Source organism: Trachypithecus francoisi, unplaced genomic scaffold (assembly GCF_009764315.1).
Source record: "Trachypithecus francoisi isolate TF-2019V2 unplaced genomic scaffold, Tfra_2.0 Lachesis_group1, whole genome shotgun sequence".
Taxonomy (NCBI): domain Eukaryota; kingdom Metazoa; phylum Chordata; class Mammalia; order Primates; family Cercopithecidae; genus Trachypithecus; species Trachypithecus francoisi.
Genome location: NW_022681454.1, coordinates 146,584,061 through 146,607,036, shown reverse-complemented (window position 1 = coordinate 146,607,036; position 22,976 = coordinate 146,584,061). Strand labels below are relative to the sequence as shown.

The 22,976-nt window shown below is 37.1% G+C and overlaps 1 protein-coding gene and 1 long non-coding RNA gene across 2 annotated transcripts in view; one reads left to right on the top strand and one right to left on the bottom strand.

The window, feature by feature from the left end:
- The window catches only part of LOC117086006, a 75,992-nt gene extending 62,004 nt beyond the window's left edge, over positions 1-13,988 (bottom strand). The window contains exon 1 of the long non-coding RNA XR_004438171.1: positions 13,781-13,988. This is a non-coding gene — a long non-coding RNA (uncharacterized LOC117086006). The remainder of the gene's footprint in view (positions 1-13,780) is intronic.
- The window catches only part of IQCM (IQ motif containing M), a 499,469-nt gene continuing 490,478 nt past the window's right edge, over positions 13,986-22,976 (top strand). The window contains exon 1 of the mRNA XM_033215450.1: positions 13,986-14,066. The gene's annotated coding sequence lies outside the window, so the exon portion shown is untranslated. The remainder of the gene's footprint in view (positions 14,067-22,976) is intronic.

Here is a 22,976-nt window from a genome sequence, read left to right as displayed (position 1 = left end):
TACACATTGTATACATGTCTAAAAATATCATATGTATCCCAAAATATGTATAACTATGATATACCAAATTTAAAAGAAATTATGGCTTGAATCTTGAGCCATTTTTATGAAGCAGCCAGGTGTGTTTATTTCTGAAAATGTCAACTGTGGTGGATGTCACCACACCCCTAACTCAACAATCTAATACAAAACCCACTGTCCTATTTTAACTCGATATCGCTAAATATCTGTTTGTCAATTACTGGCCCCACTTTTGTTCTGATCACTCAGTCTCAGAATATTCAAGAAATCTCTGACCTTTCCATAGACATTGTCCTTCATAGCCACTAAATTTTAATATTTTTGTAAGTATCATTCTTTCTCCAGTTAGGGAGAATGGAGTTAGGGTGAATGCTTGCTTGATTATGAACTGGATTTTGGCATTCATTAAACAAATATTTATTAAGCATTTACCATATATTATTTACCATTGTGCTGGGGCTACAATGAATACATTGTATATGTACAATGTATTTCATTATACAATGAATGTATTGTACAATGAAACATTATACATGTTCCTCAGCTTATAGTTTAAAGGAGATAGATTTTAATAAAACAATTATGTAAATCAATGTAAAGCTACAACCATAACAGTTGCTGGCTAAGTAGGAGAGATAAATAGTGCTATAGGTGTTTTAACAGGAAGATTTTGATAAATAGTCAGATGGCAGGAAAGAGACTTTGAGTACATAAAGATATAAAGAAAGAAACATATATGTGATATATAATAAATAGGCACTGATTAGACAAGAAAAGGAGGGAAGGGTGTTCTTAACAGAGGGACAGTTTGTGCAAAGACCTTTGGTGGGAGGGAACATGGCAAAATAAGGGAATTAAAGGAAAGAAGCATGGCTAAGGCATAAGAAATGTATGACTTATTGCTAGACAGCCAGGAGCCAGGGGCTTATAAGCCATAGTCAGGTACTTTGTCTTTATTCTAAGAGTACCACTAATGTTCAAAGCAGGGATGTGGCATGATTGGTGTCCATATTTAACAGATCACTGGCTGCTGTGTAGACTGGTTTGGGGAGGGTGGTGAGAGTGAATGGGCTAGAACACCCTTTTGGAGAGTTGCCTTGTGAGAAATGAGGGTATCATTCATTTGATGGCTGTGGTGGAGGCAGAAAGTAGTGGGCATATTTGAAAGGTACTTGAGATCAAATAGGCATGATTTTATGATGGATTGAGGGTGAGAGGAAAGTATCAAAGATGATTCTGAGGCATCTGGCTTTTGTCACTGGATGAATTATGATAACATTCAGTGGCATAGGAAACACTGGAAATTAAATTTAGATTTTTGGGGAACTTTATAAGCTAATTTTAGACCTGCTGAGTTTGAGATACTTGTACAACTTCCAAAAGAAGATGGTGAAGTAGAGATGTTGGTTAAATAGGCAGCTGGATATATGAGTCTGGAACTCAGAGGAGAGGTCTAGGCTGGATATACAAGGGGATCATTAGGTTATGAATGATAATTAATGTGTTGGTGTATTTTAGTCCAGGGAGAGAGTACAATGAGGAGAGGAGAGGGTGTAGGATGAAGACTTGAGGAACTCTAAGATTTAATGGACAAGCAAAAAGTAGGAAATGAATGACTATTAAAAGTAGAATGCAAAACACAAAAAAACCTTTCATCAAAGAAGCCAAGGAGAACCCACTGAGTGGTAGACAAGGGTAAGTAAGACTATTGGTTGGAGAAAACAAAATGTCACTTGTATTCAGTGATGTGAATAATACTGATGGCCTTACTTTCAGCTGTTTTGTTGGAATAATGGGAGCAGGGCCAGACGAAAGAGTTGAAGAATGGGTTGTGGTTGAGGAAGTGTGTGAACTTTTTGGAGAAGCGTAGTCACCTACTGAAAGAGAGAGACAAGGCATCAGGTGAAGAGGGTGTTTTCTTTTTTTTGTGTGATGGAGGAGACGGTTTGGATATAGCAGTATGGAAAACTTCAAGAAATGCAGACAGAAAGAAAGATATCAGAATCAAGAAATACAGACAGAAAGATATCAGAAATGTGAAAGATGGTTTATGCAACTGTGAAAATGAATAAAGCATATCTATACATACTGAAAAGGAACAATCTCTAAGATATATTTTTAAGAAAAGAACAATATGCAGAACAGTATTATAGATGCTACCATTTGCACAGAAACGTGTATATGCGTGCTTTCTGGATAGGTAGACATTCAGATTGCTTTTAAGCTCTTTTTTTTTGTTGTTATAATCACTGTTATAGTGAATACTCACCATATCTTTGCAAACAGATTCCTAGAACTAGAATTGATCTGTGGATGTTCATTTAAAATTTTGATAGACATCAGTTTGTCCTCCAGAGAAATTGTTTCAGTTTCCACATTCACATTATATGGGAGTGTCTGTTTCTCTACATACTGGCTGACATGATGTATTATCCAAGAGTGCCAAACTAAGAAATAAGAAATAGACATGTATTCATGTCTTAATTTTATGTATTTAATTTTGATTGTTTATACATATACAAATGATATTTATATTTCTTTTTAAATGAACTATCTATACATAACTTGGAAAAAAAAAAACTCTTGTGTCCAGGGTTGACTTTCAGTAAACTGCAGTGAGGGAGCTGCTCCGATATGTACAAAACACCCATGCAAAAGCAGGTCATTTAGAGTGGTTTAGAACCAGCATCCCCATGAACATGCATTGTGGAATGGGTGAGGGGGTGACCACATTTCTGGCCTCATCTCATTTCCTGGAATGAGGGGATCTTAGCACTGAATCCCGGTTCTGGTACGCAGTGGGACATGCCTACCTAGTTATGACTGTTTTTTCCTATTGGGTTTCCTATGACTGTTCCTTTCCTATTGAAAAATTTTTTTAATGACCTGTAAGAGCTTATATATTAAGGAAAATATCCTATTAGCTTTCACACTTAGTTGCAAGTTTCTATTTGGTTACTTGTTTTTTGACTTGTATGGGTTGTAAATTATTTTTGTTATGTTGAAATTTTGACATTTTGTTTAGTGAAGTAAGGGTCATGGGTTTATACCCTACCTTCCTTTGAAGTTATTTAAAAAATTTTTTTCTGGTAAATTTTTACTTTACTTTTATGTTTGAACATTTGATCTATTATGATGCAGTGTATTTTATTATGAAGAGTGAGTTAGGGATAACCAGATGCTAGCCAGTTTTTCTAATACCATTTGTTGAATAATCTATTTTTTCTACTAATTTGAAATGTCAGTTTACTAAACAATAAGTAATTGAAGTATATGGGCCTATTTCTGGACTACCCATACTTTCCCATTGTCAATCTATTTTCATTAATTTGCTTTATAATATGTGTTTATGTCTTGTGGCTCTAAGTTGTATGATGACTTTTTCTTTTTTCTTTTTTTTTTTTTTGAGGTGGAGTCTCGCTCTGTCGCCCGGACTGGAGTGCAGTGGCCGGATCTCAGCTCACTGCAAGCTCTGCCTCCTGGGTTTACGCCATTCTCCTGCCTCAGCCTCCCGAGTAGCTGGGACTACAGGCGCCCGCCACCTCGCCCGGCTAGTTTTTGTATTTTTAGTAGAGACGGGGTTTCACCGTGTTAGCCAGGATGGTCTCGATCTCCTGACCTCGTGATCCGCCCGTCTCGGCCTCCCAAAGTGCTGGGATTACAGGCTTGAGCCACCGCGCCCGGCCGACTTTTTCTTTTTTTATTTCTTTCCTGGGTTTTTCCAGCCTATTAAGAAAAACCCATAAAACTCTTATTTCTTTCTTGACTCCTTCTATGTTTTAAACTTTTATTTCATAGGTGCCGTTTTTGATACTGAAATTTTCTAAAGAGTGGTTTAGCCAGATGTTCACCTGTTGCATGGGAAAATTTTTCTGGAGTGCATTCTTTGTCTGCCTGCTATTTGTCCACGTTTCTTTCTTTCTTTTTCTTTCAGTATTCTCACACAGGTTTACGTGTTCTTTCTCATCCTCATTTTGTATACAGGTCCAATTTTCACTGCAAGCTCTTGTTCAAATATATTGTGGTTTGTCCCATCTATTTCTGTTTCTTATTCTCTTTGTTGTTTTCAGATAGTTTCAGAGGGAGACAGAATCACTAATATCTTTATTCCTCTGTTTTAAAGCTTGGAGTTCTCTGACTTTTATCTCTTGAGGCTAGATTTTGCCTGCCTTGAGTGCTATTGATTTAAATACTTAGCTGCAAAGTTTTGGGAACTTACACCGATCTGCATGACTCTGTTACTGGGAAAGTACTGGAGTAGCTACAGGACTGTGGAGTAATTCAAAGTGCTGGTTTATACATTTTTTGGTCTGATTCTAATAAATACCTTAAGATACTGGTTATTATAAAATATGTCTATATCAAGCCCTTCATCATGGGAGTTATTTAGAGTCCCCAAATTCCTGGTCCTTTATGAAAAAAATATGGGAATAGGTGTGAAAAGCATTTAGGATCTGGGGATATCTCCTTGGTAGAGAAGACATAGGTGTATAATAAGGAAGCAGCCTAGACAATTTTTTCTACTCTTATTTTTAATGGAACACTCTTGGAAACTTATCAAAGGAAAGAGGTGATTCAACATTTCTTTAGGATTAACTGTTCTGGAAAGTATATCTCCCAAGGTCTGTTTTCTATGCCCCATTGTTTTAGTATTAGAAATTAGACCCACACAAAGTGTCTATTGTATTTCTTAATCTTATCAGGAAGTAGAAAATAAACTATGGCCTTAATAGGTGACTTAGTGATGCAGCCATACATTTGGGATATTTTGTTAATATCTCCTCTAGTCATGTAATTATCTTCAGGAATTATCTTTTAGGGTTGATTAGGGAGTAAGGCAGGAGAAGAGGGTCTGGACATAGGGAACCTGAGACCAGTTTGTGCTGAATTCCTGGAACTGGATTAAAAGGAAAACCCCACCTCTCCATGCCCAAGTGACAAGGGACCAGAGGCCACTCCCCCTACAACCCCCGACTCCACTGCGTCACAGATGTAAAGTGCCTCTGATTGGCCATGGGCCAATCCTTCATCTGTATAAGGTGCCAATTCACATCAGCCTCTGAGTGGCAGTGGGCCAAGACTTCGCTTTAGTCTCTAACTGGCCGTGGGCCAATTCTTCATTTAGATAGAGTGTAACCAATTGGAGACAACTAAAGGGTACTTTGAGGTGTTACCAAATTCTCTTAGCTTAATAAAAACCCTACAGAACATTGTAATTGGGACTTCTGAGCTGCTTGCTCAAACTTGCTCCCACCCTGTGGAGTGTACTTTCATTTCAATAAACCTGTGCTTTCATTGCATCGTTATTTTGTTGCTTTGTTTGTGTGTTTTCTTCAATTCATTGTTCAACACACCAAGTATCTGGACAACTCACACTCAAGACTATCCATCCAGTAACGGGGTACTAAGAAAATATTGCAACCCTACCTCAATGTAGTTGTCACAGGTTCAGAATTTGTTATGTTCCACATTCAATTATATATATATTGAAAGTTTGTTATTAGTAATCAAAATTTAAAGTATGTTGTGTGCTGGCTAAAAACAAAGAACTTTTTCAAATACATTAGGAAAAAATAAAAATCTAATATGAAAGAGAATTTTTAAGTGGGTAAAATAAAACCTTAGTAAAATACTGAAATTAATGAAAATAATTTAATATTTTCCCCTGTGGAGTTGGTTGTATAAGAAAATTGTAAAAATGAGGGGTACACTGAGTAGATTCATTGCTTTTATTTTAAGAATTATAAAAGAGTTCACAAAAATCTACTTTTTATTTAAACAAACTTAATTATTTTTAAATGCAAAGATTTAGTTGTTAGACGATAAACAGGTGTTATTTCTTATTGTTCAGTTCAATGTACTAAAGGTATATAAAAATAACAATGACAATATTCAGACCAAGACAACATATTTCCCTCAACACATGAATAAATACAGTAATTTTTTTGTGTGTTGCAAAGTGCATTAAGCACCTGTTTTCCCACACAGCATGTTTTATAGAATCAACAGTTTTTGCTTTAGATTTTCTTTCCCATAAAACAGTGATTTTACTACATCCAAAAGGAGGCAGGCTAAAAGGCCCAAGTGGTGGAGGTGTGAATAAAGGTTGGCTCTTGGGTTAGAGTGTACACATACATATGTTTCAGGTCCCATACATTGCAAGTAAAAGCTGTGAATGGGAGGAGAAGGGAGTTAAACCATGGAATTAGACTCTTCTGATATATTCTTACCATAGGCCCTGTACATACTAGGAGCAGGCCTAAACTTGAGACAATGTCAATGTCTTTATTGGAGGATTAGTACATGGAATATGGAGGAGGATTTTCAGAGATTAGATATGGTGTGGTGGATATTAGTGAACTGAGGTAAAGCTTGATTTAGAGAGATTTTACACGTGGCCTTCAAGCTCATAGGAAGAAACTTCATGTGGGAAATTAACAAGTTTGCAACATGTTTTGAATTTTCCCGACATATTAATTTCCTCATAATTTTTCCCCTTTATAAGAAAAAGAGGAAATATGAAAGCTATTTTAATGTTTCTATTTATCAATTTGTGTCTTATTCCATTTTTTGTTGCTATAACAGGATACCACAGATTGGGTCATTTATAAAGAACAGAGGTTTATTTGGCCCACAGTTCTGGAGGCTGGGGAAGTCCAAGAGCATGGTGCTGCCATCCCACAGTGGAAGGCAGAAGGGAGAAAGGAGTATGTGATACAGAGGAAATCTGGTCATCATTTTTTATCAGGAAACCACTCCCAAGATAATTAGCCCACTTCACAATAATGGCATTAATCCCTTCACAAGGGCAGAATCCTATGGCCTAAACACATCTTAGAGGCCCTACCTCTTCATACTGTTATAAGGGCAATTAAATTTTCAGTACATAAACTTTGGGAGACATATTCAAACTACAGTACTGTGGATTTTTAAAAAGACAACCAACCCAAAAGGTTCATATGAGGTTCATATGAGGTATGATAGCACTCCTAAAGCTCCCAGTAGCCCTTCTTAAGTGTACAATGATATTTTTATTGCTCTTACAATGAATGAAATGTATACTTGTGTATTAATTTGTTTCAAAAATTCTGTTTTAACTTCTAATATGATAAATATATATATATATAAAACCCATATAAACAAAAATCTTTGGGAATGCAGTAATTTTTAAGAGTATAGAGGGTTCTTAAGGCCAAAATGTTTGAGAACCACTGGGTTAGTCATTACTGTTTCTCACAGGAATACAGAAGCAAATTACTTTTCAGCAGTACAAGTGTTTTGCTAAGAGCTATAAAAAGACCAAACAGCATTGTGGTTTTTAGGCCTTCCCAGTACAGTAGTTGAATGTTATTATTATTATTTTTTTTATCACTGCCCACTACTAAAGACATTGTCAAAAACAAGACAGAACAAATCAAAGGGAGCCACTAAAATAATTCCTGCCAACTATTTCTGATCCTTGTTGATAAGAATAAGACCTGGAGAACGCCTTCATCTAGGTAAGATTTGCTGAGCAGCTCTCCTGATCGCATGGGAAAGAGAGAAGACAATGAGGCAGTAATACAGGGAATGAAGATGGGTCTACTGACATTTCATACTGGAAAGTTAGCATTGTTTTGCAGCACTTATTCAGTACTCTTTGATCCTGAAGGTATGTGAAGGACCTCTGACCTGTGGGAAAAGAAGCTAAGACCAATCCAGATACAGACTCTCATTCCGAAGGGGACCTTGGAATGAGTGGTATATTTTAGATGGGGATACAGTGGGAACACTGTGGGAAGGAACAGGGCAATATATGGATTTGCTTCCCATCTCATGCTATTTCTGGGATGCCAGGAATGCCATACAAAAAAGGTGGGTTCCTGGTGAGACTGTTTCTTGGATCCCAACTATGAAGAAATACACAGGTATATCAATGGAATGATTGTGCTCTTCCTCAGCCTCTACAAAATAATTGTTAGAGGAGACAGTAATCTTTATAAGGGAGTATAATGATGTTTTCAGAGGGAAGGTATATAGAGAAAAACTTTATTTCCTGGATTGTTTTATCTTCCTTCTACTATTATCTGTATAATAGAAAAACTAATTTTGAAATTATCCAAGGCGTTTTCCATTCCTCCTAATTCTTGTCACCTCAGCCTTTCATACATTGAAGGGAGGCGGAACTCAGCCAGTGATAACAATAAAAATAATTATTATTTTGTTAGTGATAATTAACACTAACATAGTGCTTTTTAGTACATGCCAGACACTGTTCTAAGAACTTTACATATATGTGTATACCTTGCAGAAAGTCTCCCTGGTAAGCATTATTCAGGCGAACACCTCTTCTTTCTTTTTAATCGTGTGTGTGTGTGTGTGTGTGTGTGTGTGTAGCTCTATACATATATATTTCATTTTATTTAAGAAAGAATGTTCTTGTAGAATCTTCCAATTTCATTTTGCAGTTCTGATTTTGAATGTTAGAAATAAAATATATTGAGTTGAATACATTTCAATTATTTAATAGTACAGACTCTCTGAGGGGCCTTTTGTTCCTGACCAGTGTGAGACAGAAAGCTCAACATGCAGGCAGCTATGGAGGCAAACATAAGGGCCCAGAACAAAATCTGAAAGGGTTTAAAGGAGGTTACAGTCAGAAGTTGGCTTATCTTTTATAAAATGCTTACAGATATAGATTATACTGATGTTCAGTTTCATAACTACATACAGTAAGACAAACAAAATCTTGCCATATTTTTCTAAACATAGAAAAATGATCATTACATAAATAGATTATATGCACATATTGTTTTATTGTGTTTCATTTTATTCTGCTTCCCAAATAATGAGTTTTTCACAAATTGAAGGTTTGTGGCAGCCCTGTGTCTAGCAAGTCTATTGACACAATTTTTCCAACATATGCTAACTTTGTGTCTCTGTATCACATTTTGGTAATTGTGGCTATATATCACATTTTGGTAATTCTCAAAATGTTTCAAACTTCATTATTATTATTATACCTGTTATGGTGATCTGTGATTGATGGTCTTTGATATTACCATTGTAATTGTTTGGGGCACCATAAACTGCACCAATACAAGATAGTGAATTTAATGGCTAAACGTGTGTGTTCTGACTGTTTCACTCATTGGCCATTCACCTGTCTCTCTATATCTCTATATCTCCTTGGGCCTCTCTATCCCCTGAAACACAATAATATTGAAATTAAGCCAACTAATAACCCAATAATGGCCTCTAACTGTTCAAGTGAAAGAAAGAGTCACATATCTCTAACTAAATCTAAAGCTAGAAAAGATTCAGCTTAGTGAGGAGAGCATGTCAAAAGCTGAGATAGCCTAAAACCTCAGTCTTTTATACCAAACAACCAAGCTGTGAATGTAAAGGAAAAGTTCTTGAAGGAAATTAAAAGTGAAACTCCAGTGAAAACATGAATAATAAGAAAGCAATATAGCCTGATTGCTGATACGGAGAAAGTTTGAAAGTTTGAGTGGTCTGGATAGAAGATCAGAACAGTCACAACATTCTCATAGGCTAAAGCCTAACACAGAGCAAGGTCCTAACTCTCTTAAATTCTATGAGAGCTGAGAGAGGTGATAAAGCTCAAGAAAAAAGTTGAAAGCTAGCAGAGTTTGGATCATGAGGTTTAAGGAAAGAAGGCATCTTCATGACAGAAAAGTGCAAGGTGAAGCAGCAAGTGCTGATGGAGAAGCTGCAGCAAGTTATCCAGAAGATCTAGCCAAAATAATTGATGAAAGTGGCTACATTAAATAACAAATTTTCAATGTAGATAAAATAGCATTGAACGATGTCATCTAGGGCTTTCCTATTTCAAGAGGAGAAGTCAATTCCTTGGCTTCAAAGCTTCAAAGGACAGGCTGACTTTCCTGTTGGAAGCTAATGCAGCTGGTGACTTCAAGTTGAAGTGAATACTCATTTACCGTTCTTAAAATTCTAGGGCCCTTAAGAATAATGGGAAATCTACTCTGCCTGTTGCTCTATCAGTGGTACAACAAAGCCTGGATTGACAGCACATCTGTTTATAGCATGGTTTACTAAATATTTTAAATTCACCATTGAGACCCACTACTAAGAAAAAGGTTCCTTTCAAAATACTACTGCTCCTTGACAATGCACCTAGTCACTCAGAGCTCTGGTGGAGGCATACTAGGAAATTCATGTTGTTTTCATGTCTATTAGCACAACATTCATTCTGCAGCCCATGCATCAAGGACTCATTTTGACTTTCAGGTCTTATTATTTAAGAAATACATTTCATAAGACTATAACTGCCATAGATAGCGATTCCTCTGATGGATATGGACAAAGTAAATTGAAAGCCTTCTAGAGTGGATTTACTATTCTATATGCCATTATAAACATTTATTCATGGGAGGGGTTAAAAATATCAACAGTAACAAGAGATAGGAAGAATATGATTTTAACTTTCATGAATGACTTGGAGGGGGTTCAAGATTTCAGTGTTTTGAAAGTCACTGCAGATGGGGTGGAAATACCAGGACAACTAGAATTAGAAGTGGACCCTGACTGATTTCTGCAATCCCAGGAAAAATCTTGAATGGAAGAGGTGTGCTTCTTTCGCATGAGTGAAGAAAGAGGTTTCTTAAGCTGGAAGCTATTCCTGGTGAAGATGCTATGAACATTGCTTAAATGACAATAAAAGATTTAAAATATTACATAAACTTAGTTGATAAAGCAGTGGCAGTTTTGAGAGGATTGACTCCAGTTGTGAAAGAAGTTCTACTAGGGGAAAATGCTACTAAACAGTGTCACAAGCCACAGAGAAATCTTTTGTGAAAGGAAGAGTCCATTGATGGGGCAAACTTCATTGCTGTCTTATTTTTTAAAAATGCCACACCCACCCCAATCTTTAGCAACCACTACCCAGATCAGTCAGCAGCCATCAACATTGAGGCAAGATCCTCCACCAGCAAAACAATTACAACTCACTGAAGGCTGAGATGATTGTTAGCATCTTTTAGGAAGAAAACTATTTTAAAATTGAGGTATGCACCTTGTGCTGTTGCACAATTAATAGACTGCAGTATTATATGTAATATGTAATTGTGCTGTTGCACAATTAATAGACTGCATTATAATATAACATTAATATAACAGTACAGTATAACAAAACTTTTATATTCATTGGGAAACCACAAAATTTGGATGACTGATTTTATTGTGATATTTGCCTTATTGTGGTAGTATGTAGCTGAACCTGTAATATCGCTGGAGGTATGCCTGTATTTACTTGTTCAAATAATTAGTACCAGTGAGCTAGAGTAATATTGGAGAGTAAATAAGAAATCATGTTCAAGTGATGTTATAAGTATAAAATCTATTTGTTACTTCAACAAATCCTTCAAAAGATAATTTGAAGCTATAAGAAAAATATAAACCTTTTAGCACAGTTGTGTAAAGTCTTATTCATTAAAATGCAGTTGTGATTGTTTGGATCAACTCAGACAAGAAACTTAGACTCTCTTTGAATTACTTATGACTTAGCTTTGTATTTGCTACAAATGATCCATTCATAAAGTATATATGTTGAATTTAAGCATACTTGGTGTTGTGCAAAAGGATTAATGTATTATTTTTGAGTATGTGAGTGATCATAACATGAAGAGCCTATTGCACATTATCCTCTGAACTATAATTTAGAATAAACACGACCTTTCCTTTTTATGCACAGGACTTTCAAATTCATTTAATTGCACACGAATCAGGAATGTATGCAATTCTGAATTAATAAATATATTTATTCTACTTTCATGATTCTCTACAAAATCTGTAACAATTCTAAAATCAGTTTTGACATCATAACATTGTTTTAATTTAATAATTCAGATTGATTGGCACAAATGTCAAAACAATCCCACATATCTTTCCTTGATGTGCAAGAAATAATCCTGTATCTAGTAATTAATAATATCTTTCCTTGATATTCTTCTCCTCAGGTAAATGAAAGAGTTAGATAATGAACCCTGGAAGTAGAAAAATGTGCCTGCCTGGAGGAGAAAAAAATAACTTAGATTTACAAATGATATGGAGAAACAGTGTTTTATGATTGGGGTGTATTGTAGTTGACTGATGGACCTTTTACTCTGAGAGCATCAGCTTAATGTGAGGGTGTAAGAATTATGCCCATAATCAACATGGAACCCAAAAGATGTAAATGTGTATGTCACTGCAAACACTCTCATGCACACACACTCTCCTGTTCCATAAATTAATTCACAGTTTCAAGTTATTCCCTCCCTCCCTCCCTCCCTTCCTTGACAGTGTCTCACTTTGTCGCCCAGGCTGGAGTGCAGTGGTGCAGTCTCGGCTCACTGCAACCTCTGCCTCCCAGGTTCAAGCGAGTCTCTTGCCTCAGTCTCCCGAGTAGCTGGGATTACAGGCACGCAGCAACACGCCCGGCTAATTTCTGTATTTTCAGTAGCGACAAGGTTTTGCCACGTTAGCCAGTCTGGTCTCGAACTCCTGACCTCAGGAAGTTAAATTTCATTGCATATAGTTTAAACCCATGGTTCTCAAAGTGTGTGCTGAGACACTGAGTCACTGGAATGAACTCACAAGGTCATTGCATGATATTTCAAATATTCAAAGAAAGAGGGCAATACTTCACATCCGTCAGGAATTACATGAGCTACTAGCTTGAGGTAGTTCACAGTTCGAATATTAGATAGTGCTACATTCCTTTCAGTGATGCAATATCTTTGCAAAGTTGGTTTTTTAGTGGTTGCTTTGGGAAGAAAATGACTAACACATAAAATCAGTGTGGAACAGAAAATGAGGGTGGCATGTAGCCTGATGCCAAGATTTGAGAATTTTGTGTGTCCCAAAGGCTCACACATCTTATGAGTAATTGTTGTTGAGAATGAGATAAAAATATTTTCTCTAATTTATTATTTTTTCAAAGGCTACTAAGTTCTTAGTATATAAATATGTGTTGGTTGTTTAGACCTAACTACTTAATACAGAGGATGGTTAGGTATTTCTTTGGGCCTAGAGGTGCTGTGAAAAGATTACATGGACATTCAGGCTGCTGTGAACATTTGAGAATCTTTGGATCAGCATTTATTTATATAGTGATAGCCAAAGTCATTTTGTGCTAAATTAAAATTTTCAGTACCATAAATATTTCCCAAATGAAAGTTCTTTGTGAATGAAATTTTTGTTTTACATCACTTTTCACTTCCTATTTGGGAACGCTTAAAAAAAATGACAAATGGTAAGTAACCCTTGCAGCAACAGAATGTGAGGTAAATTCCTAGCCTTTCCTATTTTCTCCCCTCTCCAAGTGGGCATCTGGCATTTAGGGAGGTTTAGGACATCCCAGCCCTAAGCCCAGCATGCCCCCAAGCAGGCAGCAACTCCAGTCGTACCCACTGGAGTTCAGAGTGGGGCCGCTGCCCTCCAGTGTGAGCCAAAAGGGGGAAGCCAGCGACGGGGCCCTGACACTGAGGTGACCGACAGATCTCTGCTTCTTATCTTTTGCAGTTACCTGGATTCCTCGCGTCCATTTTCTGGTAGTCCTGGGCCACTACAGTAAGAGGCCACAGGCCTACAAAGGCCTTAGAGCTAACCAGTCTACTTCTGAAGCTGGTGAAGATCTCCGCCCATGAACAATAGCTAAGTCTGAGGCTATGTGACGGCCATTGTTTTTCTCTGTAGCCATGACCCCCTTCAAAGGCACTGAAAGACCTCTTTGCCTGTGAGAAACACTCGTTTGTACCTTGAGGGCACTGTCTTGAGCCTGCAGGAGGTTTGCCAAGTGGGTGGACGGCTGAGGTCTCTGGATCACTGACAAGTCAGAGGTCACCACAGGGAAGTGGCCCCAGGTTGCTGAGGAGTCGGCAGTGGGCGGGAGGAAGGCGGGGAGGGGTGCGGGGAGGAGTCACGTGACGGGCGGCGCAGTGCGCGCTGGGGCTTGATGAGGAGTGTGGAGCCGGTGGAGGTGCCACACGCTGAGGGGGCACAAAGTGCTTCAGGAGCGGAGCCTGGCTGAGGCAGAAGCACAGGTGAGCTGCCTTGGGGCAGCAGGAGGGGTTTGGGCAAGAATTGGGATACAACTTGGGGACTTTTTTTTTGTTTAATACTTAGACGTCATAGATTGTACATACCTTTCAGGCAATGCTTATATGGGGAAAATGTGTATGTACCTTCTCCAAACTCAATACAACAATTTTTTTTTTTTTTTTTTTTTTTTTGAGGCGGAGTCTCGCTCTGTTGCCCGGACTGGAGTGCAGTGGCCGGATCTCAGCTCACTGCAAGCTCCGCCTCCTGGGTTTACGCCATTCTCCTGCCTCAGCCTCCCTAGTAGCTGGGACTACAGGCGCCTGCCACCTCGCCCGGCTAGTTTTTGTATTTTTAGTAGAGACGGGGTTTCACCGTGTTAGCCAGGATGGTCTCGATCTCCTGACCTCGTGATCCACCCGTCTCGGCCTCCCAAAGTGCTGGGATTACAGGCTTGAGCCACCGCGCCCGGCCTCAGTACAACAATTTTAAACGAAAGGATGTACAGTAAAAAGTCTGGAGTTTTTTCAGAGTGACAGAAGATCAGAACACCGTGTAGACTTTTCAAAAAGCCATAATCTTGGGCATTTTGAATGCTACTGGCTCCAGTTGGGGCGTCACTGCGTCATACTCAGTGTGACCCCCACTCTCATTGTGTGCTAGTCCTGAACTGTTTGTACAAAGGCTTTGTGTTTAGGCCTCGTTTTGCCTAAAACTGTGTAATAAGAAAATATTGAAGAAAATAGAGAAGACAATAGTGAAATGGCAAAGCGACTGAGAAAAACAATTAAGTGGAAAAGATGTTACTTCATAGAAAGTTTTTAAACAAACATATTAATGATGTTTAGTGATCAGAAAGAGACATTTTGAACATTTTAATCCCCAAACGATTTTCTATTAGTTACAAATAGGCACAGTGTTACTGCTTCAGATTCTGTTTAGGAAGTTGACTGTGGATTTTTCTAATTTAGAATAATATAGGCTGGTGAGCATTTGTGCCTACACATTCAATTTTCAGGAACAGATTACTGGTATTAAGTATAAGAGGCTTTTAGTAAATTATTTAATCCTTACTATCCCATAAGATAGATGCTATTATTTGGATCCATTTCGTAGATTGGGAAACTGAAGTTCATAGAAATTAATTTGCCAAGGTCACACAGATAAATAAGGGCAGTGCCAGGATTGAATCCAAGAGACCTAACCCCAGTGTTTACGCTCTTAACCACAACTCTGTAAAGTCTCTCGACTCCTTTCCAAATGGTTTTCTATTAAATCCCTAGAAGAGACAGCAGCCATGATAGTGGCTTTCAACTGTAAGAACCCAACATCTGAAGAATATTTTCTTTTCTTCATCCTTGCAGGATGCGCTTATTCTTTCTCGCTCACCAATTCCTTCCATGTGATTTTAGAATAAAACCTTTCAGGTGAAGAACTCCCAGAAAGCTTTGCTCATGTGTAAGCAGAGGATACTTGTGCTCTGCTTCTTGATAATTGTTAGTATGTTTATTTAGGGCAATAGATCCTTAGAAACAGTGAAGTTGTAGGTAGTACATATTTTAGACTTTGCAGTCCATATGGTTTCTGTCACAAGGACTTAACTTTGTTGTTGTAGGTCGTATTAGTCCATTCTCACACTGCTATAAAGAACTGCCTGAGACTGGGTAATTTATAAAGGAAAGAGGTTTAATTGACTAACAGTTCTTCATGGCTGGGGAGGGCTCAGGAAACTTACAATCATAGTGGAAAGGGAAGCAGGCACCTTCTTCACAAGGTGGCAGGAGAGAGAAGTGCAGACCGAAGGGGGAAGAACCCCTTATAAAACCATCAGATCTTGTGAGAACTCACTGTCATGAGGACAACATGGGGCAACTGCCTCTGTGATCCAGTCACCTGCCACCAGGCCCCTCCCCCAGCACATGAGAATTACAATTCTGATTGCAATTCAAGATGAGATTTGGGCAGAGACACAGAGCTAGACCATATCATAGGGTGAAAGCAGCCATAGGCAATATGTAAATGAATGAGGCATGGCTGGTTTCCGAGACAACTACTTACAAAAGCAGTGGCCCACTGGATTTGGCTTGTGGGCCTGGCTGTATTTTGCCAACCCCTGGTCTAGACTCTAATTTCTATTAATAGATCATTTTTCTGGATAATGGTCAAAGTATATTAAATGGATGTTCTGTGTCAGGCAATGCACACGTATGTTATATGGACTCATTTGTTACTCACACTATATGAGGCAAGTACTTTGATAACCCTGTTTTACAGGCAAGGACATAAAAATATACAGAAATGAAGTTAATTCACATACAAGCATACTTCAATTGTGCTTTGCTTGATTACACTTTACAGATACTGCATTTTTTATACATTGAGGGTGTTTGGCAACCCTGCATTGAGAAAGTCTATTGACATGATTTTTCCATCGATGGGTGCTCATTTTGTGTCTCTGTGTTACATTTTGGTAATTCTCACAATATTCCAAACTTTTTATGATTATATCTGTTATGGGGACCTGTGATCAGTGATCTCTGATGTTACTATTGTAATTTTTTTGAGGTGCCATGAACTACATCCTTTTAATACAGCAAACTTAATAAATGTTGTGTGTGTTCTGACTGCTCTACTGACCAGCTGTTCCCTGTCTCTCTCCCTCTGCTTGGGCCTCTGTATTTACTGTGACACAACAATATTGATATTAGGTCAGTTAATAACCCTATAATGACCTCTAAATGTTCAAGTGAAAGGAAGAGTTACAAGCCTATTACAATCAAGAGCTATAAATGATTAAGCTTAGTGAGGAAGGCATGTGGAAAGCTGAGATAGGCCAAAAGCTAGGTTTTTTGCACCAAATGGTCAAATTGTGAATGCAAAGGAAAAGTTATTGAAGGAAATTAAAAATGTTATTGCAGTGAACACATAAATGATAAGAAAGCAAAAGAGCCTTATTGCTTGTATGTAGAAAGTTTGAGTGGTCTGGATAGAAGATCAAACCAGCCACAGCATTCTCTTAGGCCCCAAGTCCTATCTAGAGCAAGGTCCTAACTCTCTTCAATTATGTAAGGGCTAATAGAGGTGATAAAGCTGAAGGAAAAAAGTTGGAAAATAGCAGATGTTGGTTCATGAGGTTTAATGGAAGGAGACACCTTTATAACACAAAAATATAAGGTGAAGCAGCAAGTGCTCATGGAAAAGCTGCAGCCAAGTTATCCAGAAGATCTAGCTACAATCACTGATGAAGGTGACCACACTAAATCAGATTTTCCGTGTAGATGAAACAACTTTCTAATAGAAGATGCTATCTAGGATTTTCCTAGCTAGAGAGAAGTAGAAAATTCCTGACTTCAAAGGACAGACTGACTCTTGTTTGGGGCTAATGCAGCTGGTGACTTCAAATTGAAGCCAGTGCTCATTTACCATTCTTAAAATTCTAGGGCCCTTAAGAATAATGGGAAATCTACTCTGCCTGTGCTCTGTAAATGGAATAACAAAGCCTGGATGACAGCACATCTGTTTATAGCATGGTTTACTGAATAAGCCTACTGTTGAGATCCACTGCTCAGAAAAAATAATTGCCTTCAAAATATTACTGCTCATTGACAATGCACCTCATCACCCAGAGCTCTAATGGAGATGTACAAGGAGAATCATGTTGTTTTCATGCCTGCTAGCACAACATCCATTCTACAGTCCGTGGATCAAGGAGTCATTTGGCTTTCAAGTTCTGTCATTTCAGAAATACATTTTGTAAGACTCTTAACTGCCATAGATAGTAATTTGAGTCTGGGAAAAGTAAATTGAAAACTTTCTGGAGATGATTCACCATTCTATATGCCATTAAGAACTCTTGTGATTCATGGGAGATCAAAATATCAACTGTTACAGGAATTTGGACAAAGTTGATTTTAACACTGATGGATAACTTGAAGGGGGTTCAAGGTTTTAGTGAAAAAAGTCACTGCAGATGGAGTGAAAATAGGAAGAGAACCAGAATTAGAAGTGGAGCTTAAAGATATCACTGAATTGCTGCAATCTGAAGGCTGCGATGATTGTTAGCATCTTTTAGCAATAAAGTATTTTAAAATTAAGATATGCACATTTTAAAGACATAATGTTAATTGTCTTTAAAAACTAATAGACCATAGTATAGTGTAAACATAACATGAGAAACCAAAAGGTTCGAGTGACTCACTTTATTGCAGTATTTGCTTTATTGTGGTAGCCTGGAACTGAACCCACAATATCTTAGAGGTATACCTGTGTCTCATAAGTAGGGCTAGAATTTCAGGGAATTTACTCTTAAATACTACATTGTACTAATGAGTCAAAAGAGTTGCTTGTGTTTTAACTCTTCCAGTATTATTTTTATTTTATTTTTATCTCATTATTCATTCTTATACACTTGGAAATTTATGTTACCATTCCAGTTATCCATATTACTTTTTGAGTCTGCAGTTGTTGCTGTTGTTGTTGTTGTTTTTAGTCTGCAGTTTCTGTCTTAACATTTCTGTTCTGAGTCTTTAAATTTAAATAGAAACCCTGATTGCCCATTTTGCATCTGATGCTTAGCATGTAGTCATTAATATTTATATAGGCACCATGGATTATAATACCATCTGTTTATGGCTATGAACATAAAAGGTCTAATGACTTTGAAGAATACTTAAAAGCAATATCCAAGAATTCGGGAGGTAAGTACTTTTGGAACCGCTTAACAAAACTATAATAGAAGATGCAGAGACAATATCACTTCTCTCTGCACAAGAGTAACGAAGACAAAAGACCCTCCTGGGAATATGAGAGGGTTTTCTTTTTGTTCTTTTCAAGTATGCACATGCCAGCTGAGAAAGCTGAAACAGATCGACTACAAGGGTATAATTCCAGGGGTATGACTGACATCCTCTTTGAGATCTTTGGTCTTTCACCAAAGGACAGGGGCCCCAAATTTAACTTCTGGTGAATTTTACAGGCACAATGATATCATTAAGCAAATGAGCATTAGAAATCATCAAGATATAATTTTTATATGCAAGAGGATGTATTTGCTTTTGAATTAATGTTTTAATAAAGAAATTTAGTCATGCACTATAAACTGTATTTAAAAGGAATAGTCATTCTGTTTGGATTTAAGAATTTGTAAAATACTTATATAGAATGACATTGTGAAACGGAATTAATGATAGTATTTTTTAAAAACAGTATACATTTTAACCAGAGGCCTCAGTGAATACGATAAACCATCTTATTTTTGTGTCAAACATTCTTGGTTGTACCCTTCAAGTAATATCTCTGTTTTCCAGTGAAAACAAACAAAAAACTAAAGCCAAGAATATATAATAGAATCCTGCTTACGGCTCTGCGATGAAACAGGACAGAGATGCTGACTGAATCTAGGTTTCTTGAGTATTTTTCTGCTTTTTATACAATTGGATTAAACAAATAGCTGATAGAGAAAAAGAAGTTATTTTAGGCAGAAATTTCTGGCATTTTCCCTCTTGTTGATTTTTTTATTCCATTAGACTACATCACCTACACTAAGGAAGTTTGCTGAGCATTATAACCATTTTCAACTTTTGAATTTATACTGAAATTTTATTACCCTATTTTCTTTATGGCCTACGTATATTTCACTGCAGAAATTCACATTAAAGAAGTCATTTTTGACCACTTTTCATTAGATCACTAAAATAAATACAATTCTAGTGAACATCAAAATAAAGCATCAGAGAATGTTAAAGGTGAAAGGGACTTCAGAGGTTATTTAATGAAGGATCTTTCAACCTCAGCACTATGATAATTTGAAATGGATAATTCTTTGTTGGGAAGTAGCGGGGGCAGGAAGAGACAGTCCTGTGCATTGTAGAATGTTTAGTAGTATCCCTAGTATCTACTCACTAGATGCTGGTAGCATATTCTTATTTATTTGTAGCTGTGACAATGAAAAAATTCTCCAGATGTTGCCAATGCTTCCTGGGGGGCAAAATCACCCTCAGTTGAACCACTGATTCAGTGCAACCTCTTTATTGTAAAATGATGTTAATATCCTGTTTCCTGAATTAAGAGGCTTTCCCTTTTTTGCCCAGTTAGTAGCACAGGTAGGTCTAGTGTGCCAGAGGTAAGAGAAAACAATGAATGGAGTTATGGATATAAATAGAAGTAGCGGATGTAAAATTTTTATTTAGTAAGCTTGTTTTTGCTTTTAAGGTCCTATTATTTAGTTCTTTTTCTAGGGCCTTCAGATTGTGCTATAGATCAGTGCCACTAAAAGTCACTAAACACCCTGTTTAAATTCAGCTAATTATTTATTTATTTCTTTTACAGCAAGACTTTCTCAATGAATGAAGCAGTGTTGATTCTCAGTGTAAGCTTCTATCTTCCCACTGTCATGAAGCAGAATTCACATAAGAAACTTGCTGGTTTCTTGTTTGGTGGCACTGATACAGAGATGGTCATGGCCTGTAAATGGGTACCCCATCTAGGTTTGTATCTATGCCTACTACTCTCCTTGGACTTTTCTCACCCTGAGGCTCTTTTCTGTGCCTGCCATATTCATAAAGCAAATGTATTGTTACCTTCACCAGGTTCATTACATGCAGATAATTCTATGTCCAATTCTCTTAAAATTTGTATTTGCATCTTCACAAAGATGCCCTAGTAAGAGAAATGTTTTGAGACAGATGTCTTTTGATGGCAACTCTAATTCTATCAGACATTAAGAAATACTGTGCGTATGTGTGTATGTGTATTAGAATCAGAGAGAGAGAGATGAGATGAGAATGAGAAATAGGTAGGCAGGCAAAAGGGATCATAGTACTTCCAGCAAGAGTGTTCAGGTAGAGACAGGGATGTGTGCAGGCTCCAGTACAACAAAGTTTGGTGCCTTGCAGAATGGGAAGAAGTTTACTGAAGCTGAGGCTAGAGTTCAAGGGGAAAATGGGGCCTTGGAAGAGTAAACAGAAGGCAGATGGTACAGGACTTGTAAGCCAAATTAAGTAGTTTTGATTTTCATCACAAAGACAATGGAAAACCAGGGATGTAAATTGAACAGATTTAATAAAGACTGTCTACCAGAATGTTATTTCTACTATGCAAGGGTTTCTAGTCTTTTACTACCTTGATCTTAAAAGTGACCCAGGAGAGTAGAACTAAATCATAATTATAAAGAAACTGAGGCAACACTATTTTCTAAATGTGTGAATGTTTGTGGAATGATGCCACACTAAACAGAGGGATCAATCACAGTTTCATACAAAGGGGAATTTGGTTCAGAATCTAATAGCCAGGAAAATATCTAGGCATATGACCAGATCTTCTAGGCAAGAGAGAAAAGAAATAGTCTTTAAATTCAACTTAGAAAGCTAATGACCACATTTAACTTCTATTAGCATTTGAATAAATAACCTTAGTCCTAACTAGAGCATGCACATTTGGAAAACAGTCTCAGTTTTAGAGAAAACTGCTGCTGGTTTGATTTTTGTTCTGCTGATGGAACAATCTGTTCCTGTTATGGTGCCCCGCTACCTCAGTGAAATAGAAAGATTGCAAGCTGTACAATTGGGAACCCAACAAAGTCAAGCTGTCCTGACTTTTCTAGCTTAACCTTTGAATTGTCAACTTAGCCATAAACCGGGACATGTTTAACACAGGAGGAGGTCCATATTGCCACCCCAAAATGTGGAATGCTTATTACTTTTTCTAAATTTAATTAAGCATATGATTGTTCTATGCAATATGAAGAGAGCGAGGCCAGTGAATCAGAGGATGACTAAAATAGTACCATGGTGCTCTTTGATGTAAAATCATAGATTTTACATAATTGAGTGGGATCTGGCAATGATAACTCCTGTCATTATTCAACTTTTAAAGAGTTAAATCCTAAAGTTTGACTCCTTCCTACTGTAGATAACAATGAGAAAATGATTAATGTAAATTCTACTTAGTACATTTTCCTGAAGCTGTTGGACAAGATTCTTTTCATATCATGAATGAATAAACAAGAACCTAGTATTTTATCCATGTTACCTGTTAGACTTTGAAAGGCAGGACATTTTAACTGTAAGTTAGAATAATATTTTTTTCAAGATTGTTTTTGGCCATGTACAGGATAAAAGTACTGTTCAAATTACTTAAAAATAAATGTTAGGTATTTGACACAATGTTTTGAGATGCTTAAACTCCAAGGATTTCTTTGACTTTTTACATTAAGATATCAAATTCTTTTCAAATGAGGGTTTGGGGAAAATTATCTTGGCCATATTGGCTTTGGTAATAATTCCATTCATTTAGTGTACTTTATTTCCTGTTTTAAAAAATACTAGTTTTGATTCTGAGAAAATTAAGAAAGCCAGTGTGATAAAGTCAGTTTTCTTTTTATGCAAAAATAAAAAGTCTTACTAATTTTACAAACTAGTTCTGCATTCTAAGTGTGGGGTTGCATTAAAAATTTTTTCAAAACCTGCATTTTTTTTTTTCTTTTTTGGAGAGGTGCTTGTTAGGTCACAACTGGAACTCTCAGCAGTATTGCAGTTCTTTCTACACTATTCTTGAAAATACAGGAAATTTCTGTATTTGATACAGAACAGAGGTATAGTAAGTATAAAAGTTGCAGGGTAAAAATATCATCACACTGTATTTAAGGACTGTGTTAAAATAAGAGTGGAGTAATGGGCCATGGAAGAGACATGTCTTCCAAGATTGACAGATGACTAGGAAGAGAACACTGGGGATAAGAAAGACTTTAGTGGACAATGGGTGTTTAGAATTAGCTGCCTTTTCTGAGGACAGAGGAATAATGGTTGCAGATGAAAGGGATTTGTTTTACTTTCGTGCTTATTCACTCTCACTACAGTTGATGGTCTCTATGTCCTAGTAGCTGTTTACTTTTAAGAAGAAAGTATCTAATTATTAGC